This window comes from Acanthochromis polyacanthus, chromosome 17 (assembly GCF_021347895.1).
Source record: "Acanthochromis polyacanthus isolate Apoly-LR-REF ecotype Palm Island chromosome 17, KAUST_Apoly_ChrSc, whole genome shotgun sequence".
NCBI lineage: Eukaryota > Metazoa > Chordata > Actinopteri > Pomacentridae > Acanthochromis > Acanthochromis polyacanthus.
In genome coordinates, this window is record NC_067129.1 from 6,415,837 (window position 1) to 6,434,887 (window position 19,051).

Genomic DNA, 19,051 nt, shown 5'->3' on the forward strand with positions numbered 1-19,051 from the left:
CTGTATATTTTAAAAATTTAATTTCCAGAAGCACTTTCTCAATGTTCATATAAATTAGTGAGTACATTGTGTGCTTTTGTAATTGGGTGACAAAATGTAAGACACTATCACAGTATCTCTTCAAAACTTTATGACTAATGGACTTGAATTCCAAGTGCAATGGCATGTAGGACAGCACCATTTAAGTGCAACACTTGGTTCTACTTTTCAGAATAAGGTAATCAACCAACAAAAAAAACAGCTCATGAAGGTTATAAAATATAAAGAGTTTCTCAGGTTATTTCACTGTCAATTTATCCTCATACATTATTTATCCTGGCTTCAGTGGTTAAAGAGCTACTTTGCATGTACAATTTTGGGTATTTCTGTAAAATGCTGGCGTGATTGAGAAATGTCTCACCTGAGCAATCCATAATAGATATGAACAAAGTAGCACAAGGGAGCACTTTCATATCACAGATGTGTTGTTCCATGACCCAAGTATAAATGGCGTGTACAAAATCTGCCCTCGCCTCACTCTTTTCCCTCTCCGTCTAGCAATGCTGCAATCCCATTTCAGAGTCAATTCTGTTCTTGTGTCCTTTCATCCATAATTAAAGTAACAAGCAACTAATTACTTTTGAATAATGTCAGGCCAGTCAGGCGGGTTGCACAATCCCTCTCCATAATTAAAGTGCACCCAACATTTTTGGCAGACATTCCCCTCGTAGCCACATCACTTTGCATTGTTTCAGTGAAGCAGAGCAGAGGCCAAGCCTTTGGAAAACCTTCGAGATACTCCAGGGTCTGAATGTCAGCTAGTTTTCACATGCTCTGGGCTTGAGTTATTTGAGTTTTGGAAATGCAACACAGCCTCTTGTGAAGCACCCTGAAGCCAAAGAACATTGTAGCAGGAAGTTGGGGATTAAACAATCTGGGTATTCTCTTTCACTGCATGCCAGCAAAAGCAACAGTGATGGTGAATAAGTGAAAGCCTGATTGATAGTTGCATGTTGCGTCCGATGTTGTGAAGCAATACTATCTGAGTGGCCACATGAGATGATGTCTTAAAAGAAACATCATGGTTAAAATAAATAAACCAGATTTTCTCTATGTATTTCAAGCATGAAAAACTCATGTTCTACTTCCACTCAGTCTGAATTTTCTTCCTGCTCAGTTTTGCTGTGTCCATTTGAAAGAATATTAAGAACACACTGGGGTGTTCAAGATTTTCCATATCAAATCAGAAAAAAACACAAACCACACGCTCACTGAATATAGACGTATTTTGTTTACGTAATAAACTACAGACTGCTTTCTATTTAGTCTTAATGCTTAGAATTGATTTAACGCCCTATGCCACATGATTTAAGCCTATCATCGCTTGTCCATTCTTATAACAAATCGCCCCACTTTTACTACTTTCCAACAATGCTGTAGCTCTAAAGCATCGCTCCCAAAGACTGTGGGGAACACCCCAGTGCATAATCGTGCCAGGACAGGCAATTTATCAGACAATATTGCCTCTGTGTAGAGTGGGGGTCCCTAAGCTCCTCCCTAGCAAGGACTGCTGGGTTTGAAACCAGCAGCAAAAAGTGGGGGAGGTCTCCTAACTGATCTGTGGTCTGCCACAATCAATCTTAGAGAGATCCCAGTGCTTTAGTGGACACGGCTACACAGAGCCTAATGAAGGCCTCATGTGGTGCACTGTCTGCTGCAACACAACATGTTTATCTCTGTCAGAGTGTGCTGGGTTAAAGACTAGATGGTGGATAGATAACTTGGCTTATGGTAGGTGTGTTTTCATCTGCTGTTTGTGTCATGTTGTTTACAGCATACCGCATGTTTTTTTTATGCATGTTTTTGTTTATCTTTGCCATGATGTACTCGCTTTGGACTGCACCGTATTTTAAATAGATTGGGGAATTTGTGCTATTCCGTACACAGGAACCCATGATGCTTGACTATGCAATTTTTTCATACAAATTAATGACTAATTACACTCCAGCCAGCATCCACTTGTCATTCAAAGCATGTGTTACATAATTGATGCAGCATCTGCACAGGATGTCCTCCTCCACCATTGTCATCGTGTCCCTCTCTCTGCTGTTATTCACAACCTATATTTAGAAATAGGTTTAATATGCATATTGCATCTGTGCATCAGTTAACAATAGATACTAACACTATACATGCAGAGGTTTTAGCATATCTGCATATTTTAACAACTTGCTCTTTATATCAACATATTTCAAAACCAACTGCCAGCTTCCAGTGAACTTCTATTATTTGATACCCACTGCAAATTGATTTTTCATTCTCTGACTAGCACAATTACACGGAAAGCAGTTGGTTATTGTGTATTTACATTATTCAATTTGCACCCCAGAACTCATACAGTATAATGATCTATCTATATTCACTTCACTGCGATACTGAGGAACACATTATAAAAACCGATGATAAAGTTATTTATCTTTCTCCGCTTTGGGTACTCATTCATTCTTATTCTGAATTGTGACTCAGTGTAAATGAAGCTATAATGGCATTTACTCAAACTTTGATAGGCAAAAAAAATTGACTACAACTGGTGTCGATGAATAATGGTTTTCCCAGTTTGTACAGCAGCTGTTGTGGCATACGTTATCTTCTCATATAGCAAACTGAAATGGGATAAAACTTCACTATTGCATTTGCCAGTAAGTTAGAAACTAACAGAGTCACCGTCTTTGCAGTTCCAGGTGTTCTCCAATACGAATGACAATTTTGCTTGTTTAACGTTTAATTTCATTCATTCTCGGCTTGTCCCAGCTGAAATGGTTCTGGAAAACGTTTTAAAAATGACACACTGTGATGCATTTTCAATTTAGCTTTTTGTATTCCAGTTGTCTCACTTATATTTGCTCTAAATGACTAGTAAGATTGCATTTTAATCTTCAAATGCATTGGTTAGTTTTCTGACACATAGTACATACAGTACCTTGGGTTGTGAGCAGTTATATAAGATGGAAGCACCCACATATTTTTCAGTCATTTACAAACCACCTATACAAAAAATCTTTTATGCCTACATGCATAATGTTACTGCAAGACTATCGGATTCATAAGTTCTACAAAATCAAGTTCTGCATTATCAGTATCCTCTGTTGTCATCAAAATTCTCTTATAACAAAGACAATATTTTTCTTCACTAAATCTGTAGCAAGTCACTGTGACAGTTAGCCAAATACACACGGTTCGTTATCATTGTGTCCGTGTTGTACCATTGCAAAAGTGATTTTATGTTATTAAAATACCAATTTCATTCAAGCATTATTTCTGACATAGGGTCACTGCCCTAGTGGCATTTTAAAAATGTGGAGAAAGGAAGAACAATGCTGTCTATCATTTGTGACACTGGTGCTTAAGTTCACTCGTTTCTTTTTAATTTAAATTATGAATTACGCACTATGGAATATTGTGCATTAGAGGGTTCAATCTAACAGGAAATATCTTCCCAGATGGGGGTGACTTCTATAAGGGGTTCTCAGAAGACACTGGATGAGTTCTATTTACAGGTCTTTGATGTGAAAAAGTTTAGGAAGACTGCATTGTGTAACAATGTCAGTTTGAGAAAGAAACCCATGGGATTGGCTCTCACTGAAAACTTTCAACGGATGACATCCCCTCTGTGTGAGTATAAACAGCTGTGGGAGAGGTGTCTAAGTGGTTTGCTGTAAGATGTCAGCTTTGTTCAAGGAAAGTAGGTTGACTTGTAAATGGTGATGGCATGTGATGGGCAAGCAGCTGTGGAGCTTCAAGAGACAGATAAAGAAATGATTTTGTTTCAGTCATAAAGATGCAGAATCATACTGTAAATGCAGCTTTTCAGTATGTTTGGACATAATTGGTAAGAACAATATGACAGTGAATACAAGACATCCTCGTTATATTCTGGGCAGAATTAGCTGCATGATGAATAAATCCACTTTTTACACATCAGGCTTGCATACTTTTATGACTTAATTTACAGTAATTTATTTTAAAAAAAAAAACATTTCGCCTCAGCACGAAAAATAGAAACAGAAGTAATTCCTCAAAAGTAAGTGACATCTCCTTTGTGGGCTTGTGAAAAGCTGAGAGGAAGATTGCTCAATTGCTTTGTGTTAATGTCTGCCTGCTTCCTGTCACCATCTAATTGGTTTATAGTGCTGATGGTTGCTAGTTACATTCAGTTCCTCGCTAATGTTCTGCTTTCAGTGGTTGTTAGCAAGGACTGAGAAATCCCAGCAGTGCAATGTCAGGATTTATTTAGTTTAACTTACTGCACAAAGCTCTCTACGGTATACTCTTTTCTTTTGCATTTTGTCAAATTAGTTTAATTATTTAAAGGTCTTTAGCATAATTAAATTACAGTGTGTTTTTCTAATTTGTAATCAAACACCCCAGCCCAAAAGTAATTAAATCTATCAAATAAATATTTTCCTATGTGCAAATGACCTACAAATAAACACCAGACCCAAATGCCATGTTTCCGTTTTCAAGTCTCTCGGCCAAAATTTGTGACTTGATAACCCAATTGGTTTCACAGTTCAAAGAGGTGGGGTTTTACTTTCAAGTCCTTCTATCTCATTTGCATTTAGGGGCTCATCATCCCAACCTAAAATGGCCAAACAGACATAGGACTCAAGGAAGAACATTTTTAAACCCTTCAGATCCTCACTAAAAAGTCCAAGCCTGTTAGATCACTGTGACACAGGGAAACGAGGTCATGTATTCTCTGTGGGGCAATCCTTATCTTTATTTCTGGGATTTCTCCTTAGAGAGGGTGGGAGACAGAGAAGGAGTGAGGGAGAGAGCGAAATGGGGAATAAGTCCCAGAGAGGATCATTAAAATGTGAAAAACCCTGACCAACCGGTCCTTTCAGCCCTTTGCATCATGACAAATGTTCTGAATATATAGTTCTGAAAGAAGCTCGTTGTCCCTTTCAAAAAGATGATGAATCTAAAACTTTGTTCGCGGCTCACTACTTCATTGTCCTACAAAAAAAAGCCTTTGAGTGTGATGTATTACATTATAATTTGTATGAATAAAACAATAATTAGCTTAAGCAAGGCCATGAAACTGGCTGAACTGCTTTCACCTCTGACTTTGATGCTTCAGGCTATTTTTGTCAAGCTACTGCTACTTCGACTGTAGGAGGAGCGCTGCACAAAAATACAGCTCTAAGCTTTGAGCATGGTTGTAATATGGTGCCCACAGTACTATCACATTTATGAACTGCAAAAAGCATCATACTGACAGACTTTTATACTGCTATAGAGTAGAACACAGCTGAACTTTATTTTTGATAGGATCAGAAATATATATGTAGCCTAGATGCTGGGATGGCACACACTGCAGTATGTGTAATATCATCTTTTAAAAAGCCAACAACATGATTCCTTCTCCTCTCGAGCCATTCAGTAAAATGAAATAACGTTTCTAAAAATCCATTTTCTCCTATATGGGAGATAGCACGCAAATATTTGGATTTGGGATATGTGCGCTTTCTGAAAAAATAGGATGGTAGTCTTGCCAGGATCATTTGGCAGAGAAAATGTGATTAAATTCACTGTCAGTTAAAAACAATAGATTTTTTTTTAAAAATGGAAAGCATAGACTCAAGTGAACACATAACATTGCCACTACATCATACCTTCAGCTATCAAGAAAATGCTGTGATTCTTCTACCGTCGCTGTGACGTGTTTTTGAAAAACATAGTAGAAGCCAACAAAGACACTGTATGAAGTAAAGGTTATTAATCAAAACATTAACATGCAAACATAAGCTGTTTCACACATGGAATACCTAACATTTAATAAACTTATTAAAGTGGCGGCATTTTGTCATTCATACATAGGCCACCTGGGCAGTGGTATGCATGCAACATTTGTCATACGCAGAATCTCAGGTGATATATGGAGCTGTCAAAATAAGTAGTAATAGTTGATGACAGATGCAAAATAAGTGCCGACATGATTCACTTTAATCAATGCATGTTTGTTTTTTTTCCACTTAATCTCTTGCTGAACAAATGCTTTTATTTTGTAGTCTAACTATTGTGTCATTGGTCAACTACAGTCAGACAATAATGGCGACAGCTGAGTCCAGTTTGGTACAATGTAAAAAGGTTTAAAGAGAACAAAAAGGTTTCAGTAACATATAGCAGCAATAGCACAAAGCACAATAGGAAAAAAAATACATAACTGCAATACGGTCTGTCAAGACTAGATCTTAACCAGCAGTCACTTTCAAGATGCTGCTCTGCACCAGTACAATCCTATAACTTAACTAGAAATTCACCATACACAAGTTAAAAGACAAAATATGTGCTGTGATTTCAAACATTCTACGCTACAGCAAAAGTCAGAGAACAAGTATAAAATAGGGAGAAAAGGAGTTGCTTTAGCTGGTATGTGCTTGTAAAATAATGACCTGAACTTTTCACTTTCTTAACTGGTTTATGAGAAGCTTTGATTTCTTTTGGAAATGCACTAAACACTGAAAATGCTATGCATATTTGATGATAATCTAACAAATACTTCACCGACAGTCAACAAAAAAGTCACGACATTGTGATGATGCTCAGGACTCAATCTGAGAGTAACTAGTCATTAGATCTTGTTTGAGCCTGTCTCCATGTCAGGGTTAATGTACAATTAAAGTAATTCATGAAATTTCTGCTGCTGTGCATTGTGTAAATGCACACAGCTCTCATGAATCCTACTGCTATTTGAAGCTGGAAGTATTTAATAAACTCAAAACTTGGTTTTCATGTTATTAGGTGTGACCGAGTAAGACTGTAATTATGAATTTCACAAAAAAATAAATAAAATGACCTGGATGCAAACATGTAGATTCCAACAACAAGACAGGACTGCATGTCTAAAAGGGGCTGTAGGATGTTCAAACAATTCTAAAGGAAGTACAAAAGGCAGAAGCTGAACTCTGCCAGTCAGAATTAGGAAGCTTTTCTGTCTTGATAGCTCCAGATTTTATTAAATCATAATTTCATAGAAGTGTTGACACCTCCTAAACCATTCAGTTTCAAATGAACATGAACATGACTGTGCATGGCTACAGTATTATGCTCTCTCGGCATGCCCTGGCTGAAATGTGATGAGTCATTTTGTAGTGGATATGTGGCATGTCTGATCATAAAACTGTGACGTCCCCCCCCCCCCCCCCCCCCCCCCACACACACACACACACACACACACACACACACACACACACACACACACACACACACACACACACACACACACACACACACACACACACACACACACACACACACACACACACACACACACACAACAAGCTCAGGAGTTATGCTATATGCTTCTTGATGTTCTGCATATCATCATTTATTCATGATATGAAGGCACAGATGAGTTTTGCTTGAGATGAGTCAAAGATGAAGTTCCAGTAGAGGATTAATTGTATATCAGGGCTTTGCATTTTCTCACTACCTGAATGTTTTGAAAACTTCTCCATCCAGCCATTTAGATAAACAAGCGGAAAAGTGTGGACCCAATTCTAAAGATTAAGAGATTCTAAAATATTGTGCTGATTTCTAACTACCTCCATTACTATTGTCGAGCTCTGTTCATTTCATGTAAACATTCAAAGTGTCTGACTTTACATAATTATACTAAGCTAATTATTTTACAGTTTCAGCATTAAAGTACTCAACACCATGACCATCTCCTTTGATTAGGTTTCTGCAAAAAAAAATAAACGCCTTGAGACTGACCCTGCATTTAATCAATACCAACAACTTTTTATTGCTTTTTTATGCCTCTATGAGCAAGTGGACATGCTTTACAAGTGATTGAAATGGCTATAAATGTTAAGGGGGCAGCAAGAACACAGATCTCTTTTCTAAGAAGAGCAAAGACCGTGCCTGTGCTATGTCAAGACAATCTATGCCCTGTTAATTCACCAAAATCGGTGGCCATTTATTCTTTAATTAAAAGGCGAACCCAAAGAGGCTTCCCTTTTGACTTGCATTAAAAGCTTTTTATTATGCGGTCAGTCATGTTTAATTCACAGCATATTTCAGTGTCAAAAGATACATTGCACAGTCATGAAATATTGAGAAGGGCCCTAGAGGGAAAGATCTCAAGCTTGCTCTCTCAAAAAGATAAAAAAATGAGATAACACACCAGCGCACATCCAGGGCAGCGGTGTATCTTCTTGATCCTCTTATCTCATGCTGCAACAACATATTCCATCGACAGAGCATGACCAAAGGAAGTAATGCTCACAACATAACGGTCATATAGGCACCTGCACTCCCAAACACACATACACTCCTGGGAGTGCATTCAGACGCACAACCAGCATGGACTTTCTGCTAGTTTCTGCTAGTGCTTTGGCTCAAATTACAAATTATATGTAATGAAAGTTGCCTGTGCTTGAGGAAAATATCACAGAATGAATCTACAACATGAATCCTTGCAATGCAGGAATAGCAAATGAGGAAAAAAAGGGCAGATGAGAAGGAGTTAACTGGCATCAAGTTGGTCACATTTTGATTTCAGTTGAAGAAAACAAAGCTGTTGAGAATACTGATGCACTGATTTGACTATTGCTGCCAACAGTAGTAATTCCAATTCAAATCAACTCACCTTTTTAAAAAGCTCTGTATGAAGAACAGACAACCATAGCTACAATATAATGTTTCAGCATCGACACTACGATACGTGCATGTACCATAGCAAACGCAATCAAACAAACATCAAGTTTTTTTTGCTGCTTGGTTACAAAAAGGAAAAGGAGCACCAGTCTTGATTTCCGTGACCTACTAACAAGAGAAGTCTGTCCGATTTCTGCTCAGATTTAAGGGTTCTTGGATTCACTCAGATTCACAGATTTTTGTTCGTTTTTACAAATCTGTGCCCAACACACGGAGTTTGTTCACATGCAGGCTCCACATGTGCACAGCATCATGAGCAAGGAAGAACTGGAAAGTAAATTCTGGCAGCAGAAAGAAAAGCAGAATCAGTTGTCTTGGAATGTTTCAGCAACAAAAAAAGATGACACTGACCAAAAAGTGGTACTCTGTAGTGTCTTGCTATTGTTGCCACTACAAGAGGCATCATGACTAATTTGCTTGACCTTTAAAATGAGCAATGAAAAGCTCTGCAGGATGAGTGCAAAGTCAGGTCTAAATGCCATTCAAGCATAAAACTATTTTAATGCCTCTGGGGGCGTTTCACCACATGAAAAATGCTTCGAACTGTTTTTTCTAGCCCCTTTAAATGACTTTATTTTGTTTTTGATGCAGATGTACTTCCCTACAAAAACACCCCAACAGAGAAAAGAGTGTGTCAACACCTCTGGTTTTGACGTGAAGGCTTTCGGGTTAATTGTACCAGTGGCATCTGTTGTAGTACTGAAAATTCACCACAGAAAATAAAACAAGCAGAACAGAAAATTGTATCACGGTGTCTGGCTGATATTCACTTTGTTCAATAAAGGCAGTATCAGTGATTCAATTTGCTCACTCAAAATACACTCTAATATACCAAGGACAGACAACACACGTTTTCCTCCAAACCTCACAACACTGCACAACTGAAGCAAAGAAAGAAATAGATTAGTAATAAAATTACTTATTGTTGTCATCAGAGTGTGCAAAGGGACATTTCACTGTGTGCTAATGCTCTATTTTCACAAATAAATGCCTAAGGGTTTCAAAAATCTTCTTTGGCATTTGTTAATGGTTTATGTAAGATTAGAAGTAATGGAATGGAACAATGGAAATTTACAATTAAACTGAAACAAAAGTTTAAAATAAAATTGTTTTTATTGTGATTGTTTAATTTGTCCTTGCAGAAATAAATGGGAATGTTGGTTTAGGAGTCTCGCCCATCGTACTTCTGAGAAAAAAACACGAACAAATCTTTCAATGTTAAATAAAACGCTGCATTTCATATTTTTAAAGCTTAAAATACTCTCCTGATTAAACTCCCCTCAAGAATCACATGGCAGCTGATCTGTCTGATGTGTTTTGGTGACACAGACTGAATGATTTGAACTGGCTGCATTGCATCACACAAGCAAATCCTAATCTGCATAGGTTAACCTGTTTAAATTCATAAAGCGGTTAAAGAAATTACTTTCTTGTCGCTGCTAAGTAAATTCACCAATGCTGCTTTATCCATTCTAGCTCATGTAATCCCCTGAGTTGATTAATTCAAAAGATAGCTCTCTGACAGGAGCCAATCTCCACATGCTTTGCTCTTTTCACAAAATCAAACTGATGTAAAAGCTTATTTCCCAAAAATCTCCTCTGAAACCATGTGTGAAATTGATTTCAATCTCAACTGTGTAAATTGACAGTAAGATTTCTGGAAAGCTTCCAGGACAGATTAGATCAGCCTTAACCTCCAAAACCACTGAGATGTTTATGGAAGATGAGGTGGGCAAAATAAAGCCAAACAGGATAATAAAGTAATTTAAGACGAAAGCGATGTCTGAATAACTTCACCACATCTATTGCTCTGGTCTGACATTATTTAAAACTAACTGCAGCTTCTAGAAAAGGGCATGTGTTCATTGTGGCACAAATGGGACTTTTGAAAGATTGCTGCGAAGGTCAGGAAAGCTTTTCATACAACCCCTGTATTTTAGTCATTCCATTTGAGCTGAATGGAGTGGGAATATTTATCCACTGAGCCTTCCTAAACATAATAGAATATTTATGAAAGCTATTTCCGCCTGCTTGAACAGAAATGATACTGACCTCTCGGTAATCTATCTATAGGGGTAGCGGGACCCCAGTGGGAGTTACCGCAGCATATGTGCCGTATAAGTGCGTAAGTGAGAGATGGAGGTGGGTAGCAGACGCATTTCTAGGTATGACTGTAATTTGCAGAGCTACTAAGTTGGAAGTATGTGCTCAGTTATGCGATTTTCTTTTGCAGAAACATCTAGGTCCAAATAGACCAACGTAAAACTTTCAGATCAGCTGCATTTTTGATTGATTGTGCATCGTCCAATTCTATTCTTAAGTTTCAAAATTGACTTTTTTTTAAAAAATGTTTTTGCCTCCTATGAAAAACCAGGACTGCTGCTGAAGAAGCAATCATTTTGCATCATTCCTTCTGTTATTGTGGTTCAAAAAAGAAGCCTTGGTGTAAACATAATCCAAGCACAATGCATAGCAAACAGTTCAAATGAAGCATTAAATTACTTGTATACGGCAGACTAAAAATGTCATAAATTTTCATAACCATGATGTCCAAAATCAGCATGAGTGTGACAGTGAAAAACAAACAAGCCCCCCCGCATAAAAACAGATCTCTCTCTTCTCATTCTGGTGTAGCTGTCCCCTATGGAAATTCCCTATGCCTCACAAATTGCCCTCTCCCATGTAAAATTCACTAAGCTTGTGACCTCACAGATTCATGCAAGTCAATTAAAAACTAGCTTTATTCAAAATGCATTCTCCTAGATGCCAAAGAAGTTTGCACGTTCATCTAAATTCTTATTCAATTCCAGATTCTGTTTCCAAGCCATGGCACAGCTCAAGGAACAACAGACGTTTCACAACATCTGTGTAATGCTGGACTGCCTGCAACACACGCGGGGTATTTGGTTCACAAACAATCCAAAACCTTGGGGTTTGGACTGGAATCCAAAAAGCCCTCCGTCTTCATGTGTGTGTTGTGAAATCTTCAAGGAGACATGTTTTGCCAGCCTGCTAACCTTCGGCCAGAGATGTTCTGAAAGGGAAGATATTATGGAAATAAAAGTCAAACAGTCTCACTGGGGCATTTCCTCCTAATCCCAAAATTCATCACTGAACTCCCTTTCAAATAATTTGCATAAGCAAAGTCCAAGTGCTGGACTAAGCTCTTTCGGCTCATGCAGTACACTTATCCTCTAAAGTCATCCACTTTGGACAGAAGTCATCCGCCATGAATAGAGAGACAAAACAGCTCTTGATCTTGGGAGTCAGAGGGGTTGGGGCTATTCTATCTGACCCGGCCTTGTAGAGTCTGCTGATTGTTCCAGCAGCTTTAAGTCAGCATGGCACTGGCCCCCGGGAGATGACACACACAGTCTTCCTCAAACACCACAAACAGGTGAGGAGACTTTATTTGGCTCTGGCCAGAGGGTGTCTGTCTTCTAATACGTAAGCAGCCGTATAAGGACCCCAACGTGCACAGAAGGTATTAGCATGCACACACACACACTCCGTCGTCTCTCTTCTTTCTGTGTTTCCGACGTGCACGTACAAACACACGCACACCTGGAATGAGTCAGTGTTGAAGAGGAACAACAGCGGGTTGAGAAGGACAAACATTCCCTCAGGTGTCTCGCCGTCATGGCAGAAAATGGACAGCTCAAAACAATAGATTTGCACTCCTCACATTAGATCTCAGCTCAACGTTGCATCTTGAAGCAGTGCAACAAATATGTCTTTTTGTTCTCAACAATAATATCTACAGGGGCAACAACTACATGATGGGGAAAAAAACAACTAAATTGTGCCTTTGTTTGTCCAGGTAAGATTGTTTGTTTTTATCTTTTGTGCTTTAGTTCCTCATTGATGCTGCTGGGTAAAGATCCACCTGGTATCCTTGATTTTATCACAACTGTAACAGTTTTTTGCCTCTTATGTTCTTGTCGGTGCATGTTTTCAAACATAACAGTGGCTCCCTATAGGATTTTTATCACATATAAAATATAAAATAAACTCAGGCTGACGGTGTGTTTAAATTCAGGTCATATAGCTTCTAGAAATGAACTAGTGGCATACAAATTCCTTGTTTGTTTGTTTCTTACCTTCTGTTGAGATGTCCTTGGGCAAACACGTAGGCAGAGCTCCAGTGAATATACACTGTGGTCTTAGACGGAAAAAGCTCTCATTTGTGAATGAGTGAAAATATGTAAAATAGGTGACATCTGAGTAAACAAAGCATAAGCAGTGGCATTCATCTGTCTGGTTAAACTGACTATGACAATGATTTCAGCCGCACAGTTTCTCATTTGAATCTTAGTGCAATGACTTATTATTTCTAATGGCCTAGTTGACTGCTGCTCTTCAGTTGTGTGTAATCCATCAAAGAATGATGGATTAGGGAAACGCACACATACAGATGCACGCGTCATTAGCCATTAAGCGTAGAGTGTAAAAGGCAACACTGAGATTAATAATTCAGTCTTTCAATAACAGCACACAATATTGTTTTAGATGACAATGCTTTTATTGTCGCACCATATTCCCTCACCCTCTACAACAGTACAGCCATGTGCACATTTCTCACACACACGCACGTTTCCCACCATAATCTAACCTTAATATGGCCGTTAGCTTTACCATAAGCTGAGAGGGGATTTTTTCCAAATAGTCATCATTGTGCAGCATAGCAGTGCGAGACATGCTGGTAAGCCTCCACTGATTATAAGAAACGTAGACATTTACATAGGAAATATAATCACACACACAGAGGTTTTTAACCATCTCTGCATATGCCGAGGGGATTTCTTCATTCCATCTATACTCAGTCATACCCCACCACCACCTCAAGATGCTTAAAGTGCTGCTTTTGGGGAAGCCATCTGTGCTCAATGTTGCTATCAACCGATTAGCCACAATATTATAAGCACAGTGCTGTGTAGGTTTCCCTCATGCTGTCAAAAACAGCTTTGACCTTTTGGGCAATGGGCACTAGAAATCTGCAGGGGTCCTGTGGTGTCTGGCAGCAGATCCATCATTGTTCTGATGCACTGATCAGATTGGGATCTGGGGAGTTTGGAACACAGGGCAATGCCTTGAGCTCTTCTTGTTGTGTTCCTCAAATTATTCTTGAGCATTTTTTCGTGGTGTGACATGGTGTATCACTCTGCTGGGGTGGTACGTGTCACAGTAACATCCAGGACTCCAGGTTTGACAACAGAGCATTGCATTCAAACAAAATTATCGATGTCATTCAATTCAACTGTCTGTGGTTTTACCATTGTGGCTTATTGGTGTGCGTATCCATGTTCCCCAGACTATAAGTGCTAAATATTTTCACAAAATTCTGAACTGTCATCTAGTGTCACTGTCAGGTCAACTTTCACTTGACATAGAAAATGAACTAAGCGTTACGGCTCACTGTAGTTGTTCCTACTGTCCATGCAAAGACAGACTTCCTGTATTGATTTCAGTGCAGGTAATCAGTGGGAAAAAACCAACAGTTTATGCTCTCTTAAAGCTTGTTCTTAAACCCAGCTGTTATGAGGCCTGAGCAGTCTGAGGTAGAAAAATCAAATGGGTTTTAATAAAGTGCAATCAACCAAACAAATGTGCCCTTCTAAGCTGCAGTGGCTGAACTGAAACACTCCTACACACACGCATACACACACACACACACACAATTTGCTGACTCAGTAGAAATGATGGTTGGACACACTTGCCAGAATCTGATCAATGCAACGCATAACTAATGGAAATAGGCTCCTGATAGGAATCTAATGGAGGCTCACTTAGGCAGTTTATACTTAAACATGCTGTTACATGCTGTTCCTGTAAAAGCAGCACTTTTAACAGGAAACACCACTTACTATAGATTCCTTTACCAGTACTCAGACAGCTCAACAGACCTACTTATGTAGGTCGAAGAGGAAGTTTACTGCACACATTTCTGTAGGGATTCTTCAGAAATGAAAACCTGCACTTATCTACAGCGTTGTGAATTGTAGTGTAATACAGTATGTAATGAATGCTGTATTGTATTTTGTGTCTGATTTTTTCTTACAACAAATACGTTATTATTATTAAGTGTGATCCACTTACCTTTGATTAGAACAGACATAAACACTCTGTAAAAAAAAAAAAAAAAAAAAAAAAAAATTCAGAACAGCAGTTGTCAACATCAAAACATTAAAGCAATTAAAATACTGTATCCCTGACCAAAATTACCATTTTTCTAAAGATTTTCTTGCTTCAGTCATCTAAAATCTACCACATTCTTATATAAAAAATTGTTGCTTGGAGTAACTTGGACAAGTTGATAAACTAGTGGGAGCAAGCTACATGGTGCCATAAAATAATGTCTGTAAGTGTCTAACAGCTTTTAATGTGGGCATTCCAGATTGACGCATTCAACTCTAAATGAAGCACGACTGTGTAACTGCATCTCCTATTTCTCATTTTAAATTTATGTGGAAAACCTCCACTGACTCACAAAAAAAAGCCTATAAAGTTAAAGGAGCACTCAATTTCTGAAAATTAGTGCAGTATGGAACCTTATAATGTACGAGGTGATTGAAGTATTTATACTCAACTTCGCAATAAAATTCTATGAGGCGTAATACCGACGCTACAAACAAGAATATACATATCTCCTCTCTCTGCAAACTGTGTCTTGTTATCCACAAAGTCTTGGGGAGGATGAAACCTCATTAAAGGGACAAGAGTTGCATGAGACAGCACAGAGAAGCTTTCTTAAAGCCAGACTTTGAAGTTGAAGTGCACAGCAACACACACACAGACACACAGGGCATTTTTTTTTTTTTTTAATGTTTGCATATGAGAACAGCATACGCTCAAACACTCACAACAGAAGCCACAAAAGCACACACACAGCAGATTGCCACACAACAACAGCAAAACAACAGCCAAATAAATGCTGCTGCCCAAGTGTCTTGGGAGCAGTGAAACAGGCTCGGCTCCTAAGACAAAAGTGGACTGGGAAAGAGAGAAGGGAGGGATAGAAGAGGAGGCAAAGGAAGTTGACAGCCTAGAATAAATGACTCAACTTCAAAACCCCTCACATCTTCCATATCCCTGCAGACATTTCAACAACCCACCCACCCAACCAAACAACCAGCCAATTGGAACAAAAGCATTGTGCTTCTCGCAGAGGCTGTTCATTAACAGCTCGGTTGTGTGTTTGTGGCACCCTCCACTTCAAAGCCTCATCTGATTCCTCCCACTGTCAATGAGCAAGAAAATAAGCCTTTGTCAAAAGGAGAGGGACAGCTGAGTGTCATGCACATGTTACGACTCGGAGTAACAAGCCGACTGGCCTTGCAAATCTATAAACCCGGGGTTTGGAATGAAATGCTGACTTGAGAAAGAGGATGGAGGAAGTCAGCGGATATAAACCTCATGAATCTACTTAGATTGGACACTGTCACATTGATGTTTATGAGAAAAAAAACAGTACCAGAGTTGCTGAAAAAACAATCGAGTCATTCTTAAACTCCACATATTCCATACATCAGATAAATGATGAGGTCAAACAGAGGAGTTCCACAGATGATTAAAGTAAACTGACAGTCAGATAGATGCTGTATTTAGAAGGGTAGATGGGAGGATTCATAAGGCTCACAGTTCTTACATTTGCCCATCATGCCGGCTGTTTCACTTGACATTGAGAGGATAAACAGCACCCCCTGCTGCTGAGTGTTATGGCCAGGTGTTGCGAGAACCATTACAGCCCATTGGAGACAGCTTGGAGCACAGGTGGCAAAACAAATACGGATGCTGTGCAGCCCAAAATGGCTAGTCACACTTGAAGAGAATGACAACTTCATTTGTCATGTGGAGAAAAAGAATAACGACGTCACCTTTGATTCTGTCTTCATTAGCCTGAGGTGACCTGCATATGGGGGAAAAGAAGAGAAAAAAAGTACTTTACAACGTAACATGCGCAACAAGTAAATATGACATACTTTAAAGTGAAGGCTGTACTTGAAGCAGCTGGCTGAGAAAAACTACTCCTTTGGGAACTACATACAGGCTCAGAAAACCCTGAGGGGCCCCATCCTATCAAACAGAATGTAGCAATCACAGATTTAGTGGCTGTTCTGTGCAAGGTTAATCCGCTGTGAATGTCAAATAATTACACAGTTAAAGTCAAATGTCAGACATTTACGAACGCATTCAAGGGCAGCTCCGTGCTATCACGCAGAACTATTTTGCTGGTGTGTACAGATTGCGAAGATTAAATCCTGTGTGTTTGAACAAAACACGGATTTAAAAGCAGTTACACAGATGAGGACGTAATCCAATCCAAAGTAGTGCATGAAGTCCTCAAAGAACCCCATTTTAAAAGAACGCATCTGTATTTATTAGGTCATGCCATTTCTCGGTCTCCACACACACTCTCTTTCCCAAAAAGCTTATATCTGCATGAGACAAAGCATTTCTAGATGATAATCTACTTTAAAATGTCAATTTAAACAAGAATATCTGGAGCATAAGATATAATCTGATATGTAATATTTCTGACTTGTCAATAATTACAACCTCTCTTCCTCATCAAGGCGATCATTTTCATGCAGATTGTCAAACACTCAAGGAAGAATGTGCATGTGTGTGCATGCAGATGCTTGAGTTGGCGTGTCAATCGTCCCACAATGTGCATCTGTCAGGTGTGGAAATCTGTTTTAGGTGCGTTACAGCATATTTTGGATATCAGTGACAGACAAGCTTTGGGAATATGGTTTTAGCTAATTGCGTGTTTTGAAAAGATGAAGATGAAAGAGGAAGGGGAAGCGATTTCTGATGACAGGGGGATTCACTAAAGAGAGAGGAGATGTGTATTGTCTCAAAAATAGAGCCTTAAGCTGCATGCTTGCTGTGTAGACAAAATAGATTTCCTGTCAGGAATCATTCTTTTTCAGATCTATACTGCTTACCGCCATTAGTGTTTACTTATACAGTAAACACTGAGGGGATTACAATCTCCTCCGTTAGCAGTTCTCAAAGTTCAAAAAGACAAATGCAGGGTCTGAATTTTAGAAACCTGCCTCTATAGAAAAAGAAGCACTCTTACAATTTGAACCAATTTACAACAACATTATCTGTTGGAAAATGTTGTAGAGACTGGTTTGATGGATGGCGTGCAAGTCACGTTCTCAAGCTCTAAATGCCATTAAAAGGTTTCTGGAGGGGTCAATCAAATTTAAAGTTGAAATTCAGCAATTCATCTTCCTTACACAGCAGTTACAGTGAGCTATATACTGTACAGCCCAAACAAAAAGTTGAAAAACCACATTTTTTGTTATCTTTTTGTCCAGACAACTAAAAAAAAAACGGCAGCACTTAAAGGGACCCTGTGGAGCTTTACTGTAATTAAAAAACAACCTGAGGGGTTACTTTTCACTACACAGTAAACTATGCTGCATGTTTAACACATTATGCTCCACATAAAACACATTTTTAGACATACATTGTGCATTGTTTACATCTATTTTTGGAAGTTGTATATTGTCATGTTGCAGGCATTGTTGTGTATGCACAATAGAACCACAATGGGGGCCTACAAAAATATTCATAGTGGTCCACAGAGTACTTTTAAACCCCATGGTTGACGCTCACATTTGTTTACAGTCATTTAAGTTCTAAGGAAACCATTAACGACTAGTTGTAACGAGATGAAAGACAAATGGATTCTACATATCGTCAGTGAAAATCCCTTGTTGATTGAACTCAATGAAAACATTAACTATTTATGGAACAGTCTGCTTGGGCTTAGCAGATATTTCAGCAGATTACACTGCATCAGCTGCTCTTCATCCAATATCGTTTGAGGCTTCATGAAAGGATTTGAATCTTTGCATTATTGTGAAAGCACGGACTACAAAGAAACTCATAGGTAACATGCAAGCATCCCTTCTGGTGGGGAGTCATTCACATGGACATAATACACAGTTAAATTTCACAATAATTTTTTAAGTACTGTTTAATTTAAAGTATTTTTTGAAGTTTTTTTTTTTTTTAAAAATTAACACCTTTAATTTAACAACCATCGAAGCCAATGAAGAATAAAGATTTCTAATGACTTTTCCACCCATGTGTTAGTGTCAGTGGCTGGTCCTACTGAGCAGCTGAAGGGATAAGCTGAGGGGAATCATTTGTTTGAGCCGTTTTGATACAAAGACACTTATCTTCTCAAGGATATCACTGTCAACTCAGCATAATCCAGCGCTGAACTTTTCCGTGCATTATGAACCTCGTAAGCCCATTGAAAGCTAATCTGTCAGCTTGTCAGGTAAAAGCAAAGAAAACACTTTGATGAAATGTGCGATGTTGA